The sequence below is a fragment of the Ruditapes philippinarum genome, unplaced genomic scaffold (assembly GCF_026571515.1).
Source record: "Ruditapes philippinarum isolate M1 unplaced genomic scaffold, ASM2657151v2 ctg17_1_1_1_1, whole genome shotgun sequence".
NCBI lineage: Eukaryota > Metazoa > Mollusca > Bivalvia > Venerida > Veneridae > Ruditapes > Ruditapes philippinarum.
In genome coordinates, this window is record NW_026865484.1 from 271,550 (window position 1) to 278,749 (window position 7,200).

General features: G+C 32.5%; 1 long non-coding RNA gene across 1 annotated transcript; it reads left to right on the forward strand.

Moving 5' to 3' along the window:
• Window positions 1–3,109: 3,109 nt before the first annotated feature.
• Window positions 3,110–6,117, forward strand: LOC132729310 (uncharacterized). Its single transcript, XR_009625597.1, has 3 exons — window positions 3,110–3,175; window positions 5,538–5,626; window positions 6,032–6,117. It is a non-coding gene; the product is annotated as an uncharacterized LOC132729310 (long non-coding RNA).
• Window positions 6,118–7,200: the final 1,083 nt, after the last annotated feature.

The following is a 7,200-nucleotide window of genomic DNA, read 5'->3' on the forward strand; positions in this document are numbered from 1 at the left end:
CTTAACAGAGTGAAGAAGAAATTAATTTAGTGGTATTCAACCTACACATTAACATATAAAAGAAGCATTTAACATCAGTCTTTCAATCCATTCCACTTAAAGATTACAAATGTGTAATCAGCCTTTTTTCTTAGTTAGCAAGACAAAAGTGGGTCTAAATTTCATCTACAAAATGTATACGGTAGTCGGTCAATATATAAAAGTACCCCTGTGCGGGCCTCAAAATGAGCATCTGCTGCACATGCGCATAACAATGGGATTCCCGTACTTTTTATAGGCTTGTTTTGTAAACAAACAGGTAAATGTCTCTGTTACTTTTTAAATATCTTACCAAACTTGACAAAATTTCCAGATATTGTCGAATTCCAGCGATATTATGAGATCGTGAGCTTGATTAGGTTAAAAATTCCGATCACTCGATTTAATTATAAAAAGCCGAGTTTATCAACCAGCCGAAGTTATCTCCCCAACCAGTACACACTAAATTTCCCCGTTGGGTACCCAACGTTGTAAACAACATGCGCTGAGGTGATGCGCGTACGGTTCGATTTTACGCGGTGTAAATTCCGATTTAAAAGCACTTTTTAACTGTCAAATGATAAATATTTACCAAAGTAGAGTAATGTTCAGTATCGAAAACAAATATGACCTTGTGAAAGCTTGATATTAATTAATAAAAAGTGCGTTCAATAGACTACACCTTTTCTCTTGTTTACATTCGTTCGGTTCGGGAAAAATACGTCATGTATTTATGTGACGTCATGTTGTGACGAAGAGGTACCCTAAAGGGAATCTTATTTCGACGTTTCATTTGAAACAGCAGTGATTTTTTAAAAAAAATCGTCTAAACTCGGCAGGGGAAGGGTAATAAAATTATATTATAATAGTTCATATTCGCGGGTTTTAACCCTTTAAGACCGGAACTTTAACAACTGTAGATAAGTCAGGATAAGGATGATATTTTTCGGCCGAAGGCCGCCTGATTTCACCTTGACTTCCGCTAAAATTAACAGTAAAGAAATGAATATAGGCAGAATTTTCATTGGTCCTTTTAACACTAATAGCCTGTTCGATTGATCCTTTTGAAGAGCTTCCGTTGTAGGTAGAGGTCTGTTCGATTTCGCGATGGCAAAAAGTGTTGGAAAAAGATATATCTCAGAATAAATATAAAAATACAATGATATTTTCTAGATGTTTCTAACAGGTTTTCAATAAATATATTAAATTAAATATGACAGATCGCCTTTTTGATACTTTTGCGTTCGATTGGGTTTCTCTTCTAAGCTGTTCTAGTCATTATATTCTCTTCTCGAACCGGGCATAAGACGATTGAAACGAACTTTCGGCTAATTTACAGTTGCAAAATTCTCCGTGGAATTAGTGTATAGTATCTACTAAATCTTTGTTTTATTATAAATTCCTATTCAAACCAACTTCCATTTTGATTAAAATCAAATAATTTCAGTAATATTGTTTAAATCTAAGATGACAATTAATAGGGAAAAAACATTGCGGGTAAAAATGAACTGAAATAAAACTATTGAGGACGAATAAAATGTTCTGTTTGCGGTTAGCATAGTTAGTAGTAGCTTATCCTATGCAAGTTAACAAGTTTAACTTCGACCGGGTATCTTTTTAAAGATACTTCTTGTTTCTTTCTGCTCATAAATTCCATGTTCGTTTGACTACTATTTGCTTTGGCTACCATTTGCATTGCACGATAAATTCTGCTTTTTTAACAAAAGACTAGGTGGAGATTACTACGTTTTAGTTTTGTGATAGACATAATTATAAAAAGAGAGTTAAACTATTGGAATGAATTTACTTCACATACGAAACCAACTAGTATGGGACCAAATGTTCTGATAAAGGACTCTAAATAATTTCGAAGTTACTTAGTAAATCCAACAAAACAAATATACTTAAATGAATTTTAATTAAGTTTGTGTTTTTTTTTTTCCTTTTTCTTGAAAGTTCAACTAGCCTAAGACTCCTAAAAGCACACACCTTTGTAAAATTTAAACGTTGTAAAAATGAATGAATAAAAAAATGAAAACAGTGCTATTTTATTGTTAAAATGTAGTTTAGATACCAAAATTTACATTTCTCCTGATGGCAGGATTTAATTAAGATAACTTAAACTAATATACTAACGCATTAAAAAAAAGGGAAGCAATTCAGAAACGAATAGTTCGTTGATATACCACATGTTTATTACCATGATAAAAATGTTTTAAAGATGGTATAATGCATTTATGTTCTAATTTCATGCTGAAACAAAATGTATTCTCGTTAAAAGGTATTAAACATTATAAACAACAAAAATAGACATAGCTAAGATTGACCATTTGCTATGCTTCTTTGGAAACATTATTGTGAAGTTTGTTGCAAGTACAAGTATATAATAAAGAATAATATTGGCTAAATTACTACATACAGTAATATACTTTAGGGTAATGTTATGCCAGTATGGCAAGAACTATGTCAATATGCTATTTCGGCTGCCTTGCTACTTGACATTAAGTTTGCATAATGACCGAGTGAATTAGCGCACATACAAAATGTCGTTAAAGGTGTTTATATATGTTCAAAATACGTCTTGCCTAGGACTGAGGTAGTGTTCAGCTCTTATCATTGAGCTTGTGTCTTTACCATCGGTAAAAGAAGTATGACGTTGTTGAAGAGAGCCTTAACGTAGCGCCTCATGGAGATATGGTTCTTAAAAACGTAAATTATCTGTCGTAGTTGATGTCTAATTGTACCCTTTTTTATCATATAAATAAGGACACTATTTAACTCTTCTCTCCATATCAAAATCGTCCATACAACTATCCCTTGCATAGTGCCCTTTGTTTCCACATTTTTGACAAAATAGTGTATATGGAATAGTCTTTAGCCAATTGTTTTATATTTATTACCCATGACACGCCCCTCGAGATGTATTGCTGGAGAAAGGCTATGAATACTTTGCAATTGCTTTTTTAACTAAAATTGAAAATGATTAATACAATATGTTGCAGTCGTGTATATAGATAATATAAACATCACGATAGTCCAATGAAAATTGACGTTACAAACGGGCAGGATTATAATCATTAGCGAACAAGTTCCTTTCGAGTTTTTGTAATTTTCCATGTTATGTGTGGTATGGCTTTTATGAGTTTTCAATTATCTCGTAAGTATTTTAAAATGTTTCATGAAACTTATATTAATTACAAAGCTTTATATAAAATGTTATTATGGATAATAAAAATATTGATTAACAGTAAATGTAATCTTATTTGTATTTTATAAAAAAAAAATGGAACGAGTATTTTCATTTATATTTTATGACATATTTTACTTTACCACAAATTAAAATTAAAATATTGCAGAATGAATTATATAGTTGTTGACTAATAAAAATCTTTGTATTTTCTCTAAAAAATCTGCTCATTATTCTGATGCGATTTATTGTTTATAGTACTTAATGTTTTCGTTAACATACAAATCATTTAATAAAAGAAATTCTGTCACTACAAAGTTTAACCTATTCAAGGACAGAGCAGAATTCTTATTGAATTTGATTTTGATGTGTGTTTTTGTGTCCCCACTCTAGAGCGGTGTGGGTGGCATTTAGATTTGCCCTTGTCCGTTCATGCGACCGTCCGTCCGTTCCCATGTTGTGTCGCATGAACCTCTAAAAGTTGTGGTTTGCATAAAGATTTATTCAGTATTTTTTAAGTTATTGCCCTTAGTAAAAAATTGCATTTTTCAACTTGTGTCGCGCATAGCCAAAAAGGTATTTGATCTAGAGTCATGAAGCAAGCTTTACATACATTTTAATAAGCATGTGAAGTTGTGCATTTTAGGGATTGTGTGATATTTATTTAGTATTCTGTTATTGCCTTTGACTTAATAAAAACTTGCATTTTAAACTTGTGTCGAGCGTAACCGATCTTGAGTCATAAAATAAATGTTAATCAGCATGTGTATTTGTACGCCTGGGTTTTCGCGTGTGGATTTTTTCAGTTAGCATATGTAGTTGTGCACATGGGTTTACTTATGCATTTATTCAGTATTCAGTATTTGTAGAGTTATTGACCTTGACCTAATAAAATTTGCATTTTCAACAAATGTCATGCGTAGCCCAAAAAGGTACGCGACCTAGAATCATGCAACTTTACAAAGGTGTTGATTAGCATGTGAAGTTGTGCATGGGGGGGGGGGGTGCATATAGATAAATTCAGTCAGATGTCAGAGTTATTGCCCTAGACTTTATAGAAATTGACAATTTTCAACTTGTGTCACGCGTAGCCAAGAACAATTGATCAGCATGTTAAGTCGGAAATAGTTGGAAATAATCAAGAGATCAAGACTGAACAAAATGGATGTCGTTTTTATGCACCAACCAAGGGGTAGGGGACAGTCATGTAGAATTGCCTTTGTCTGCCCTTCTGTCAAACTGTCCTGTTGTACGTCAGTTGATAGTGGAGATTGGTGACATTCGTGTCCTACGGAAACATTTCTAGTTATATGTTTTCTTGTTCCAATAATATTAATATTAATTGTACTTTTTCGGTAATTTGAAGTTTTATTCTTAAATCACTTAAATAAGCAGTGATACAAATGTTTAAAAAATCAACATAGGACACAACCACTAGACCTATGTTTATTCTTCAATGTCATAAGAAACAACAGGAAACAAATTCAATCTTTGGAGTTTAAAACAACAGCTCTAGCGTTTAGAGACAGACATGTTCTGGTCTTTTGATACAAAGTATGTTGACACATGAACGCCGCGAAACATGACAAATATTTTTTTCTTGCATTTAATGCAACATTTATGTCGTTTCTTTTTGCGAATAAATCAAAAGAAAGGCATGTTATGTGAATTATTTCAAAATGTAAATTTTCTTATAATTAATAGGGCACTTTTACGTTTTGTTTATTTCTTTGGACATCGTGACACAATGAATTTAAGATAATAACAATTTTGGCTGACTGCCAAATACTATGTACTCTACAACAGCTTGTTAAAGGCCCATTTTGCCCCAGATCTGCTTTTATTATATTTCTTAAAAGTTTTTTTTTGTCCTTTAGTAATTTCAAAAATACTACTCAATCATCTGAACCATCGTATATTTTTGTTGTTTTGGCAATAAGTACAGTTATAGTGATTTGCTATTTTGTATAAAAGTCAAAATACTACTTTCAAATTGCTGGTTTTAGGGCCAAAAAGAACCCCACACATTTAAGGCTACTTTCTTCAGATAAGAAGCATCTAGCATGCTCTCTTAGCAAAGAAACCAAAGGTAATAAGCATCTAGCTTGCTGTAAACCATTATTTAATGATAATTTAACCCATTCTTAAGAAGTAAAAAAATATTCTTTTAAAAAGGCATAATGTGCTTTTAATTTCCATTTTTCTGTTAACTGACATACATGTATAACTATGTGTTGTAGAAGCTACCAGCCAGATGAAGATATTTAATCATTGATTGTGACTGATAAGCTACTATGTTTTTCTCTTATTATATTCTTTTGAATATTATAAGTTGCAGATAGATATTATCATCATGATGTTAGAGCGAGTTGTCCAGGTTGTTTTTGATTCTATGCGCAACAACAGCTGGCTTATCACAAAGTAGGTTTTACCATCTTAATTTAAATTAATAAACAGTCGTATAAAACAGTAATTATATTTTAAGTTTTGATCTCGTTTCGACCCGTAATAAAATAATGTGTGTTACAACGTGCAAAATTATATGCCATTGTTTAGTATAATAATTTTGTTACATTTATATCAGACGGATCAAAAGAATAGATATTGTACTATGCAAAGACATAAAGCCGGTGGTTCTACTCAGGTGCCCGTTTGTACCTGAAATAATGCGCGGGAGGGTACCTGAGGACCTGAGCCGGAATATTTCCATCTGTATTAAAAACACAATAACATCTCTACAAATTCTATTGTTTTTGTTTTATTTTTGCAGATTATTTGTTATCGCTAATATAAACTTCAATTGTAAATGACTATATTTTATTTTAGATAGAAGCAGATGTGAAATTATCCATTGTGTGAGCAGTTTGAATTTGTCTCGTGTAATTTGTAAAGGTAAAGATTACATCGGTAACGTGAGGTAAGATTATTTTAGGGCTTATCGTTGGGAGTATGCGGTGTGTGAAGTGGGATGGAGTTGAAGGGACGATGAAAAATATGTGATAAATGATTATTTTGTATAGTATATGGTGTTTATTGTTATTTATGATGTATTCAGAAGTTATTTGATGCTTGACAATTGTGTAAAATCGGTGAGAGGAATGGAATCTATTGTTGTGACATTTAAGATTAGGCTCTGTCTGGCAATTCTGGAAGTATACTGCAAAATTAGCGTTGTCACTTTTGGTTTGCTTAACTGGGCTATTTCAGACGGACTATTTTACTCAATTTAAATTATGCCCCGGGCTTATATTGACCGTGCGGTCCGTCCGCGTTCTTGTGGCGTGCGAGGTTCCTAACGCAGTTGGATTTTTCTTAAGTTCTACCTGTACCAATGGCTTCATAATTTACACACTTACTAATCCATACAAAGTATATGATCTGGGCAAGTTACATAACTATGGCTTTCATTTGCACCAAGTTGTGGCCCTTTTCAGCACTTAGAAAATGAATAATGGTTAACCTAAACCGGCAAGTTGGAAATATCTTATGTTCTATCTGAACTACTGGCTTAATAATTTTCACACTTACTTATCAATACAATGTACATGATATTGCCAAGTGCCATCCATTTTCCCAGTAATTTCCCTTTTATCACTTTGAAAATAGGGCCTTGTATGGTTAACCTATTCCGCCAAGTTGGATTTATCAAATATCACCTAATTACTTCATTTATTTAATGATTTCTTTAATATTTGGTAGGTGGATACCTTTAACGGTCCTCTAATTTTTTGTGGCGTTAGGCGTCTCTAGGTCAAGTCAAGGTCACTTGTGTAAAAAAATAAATCTAAACATTTCTGCTCATACAGCCTTATTTAAGTTAATGTCTTTCATGTTTATAATAGTCATACCAAGGGAGGTCCTCTTCCTTTTCCTTTAGTAAGGGGTCATTTGGGTCAAGGTCACCAATGTCAAAAATAGATTTTTTACACTTTTACAGGTGTATTAACCTTTATTCTATCGACAGATGTCTTGTATATTTGTAGGAACATAAAATT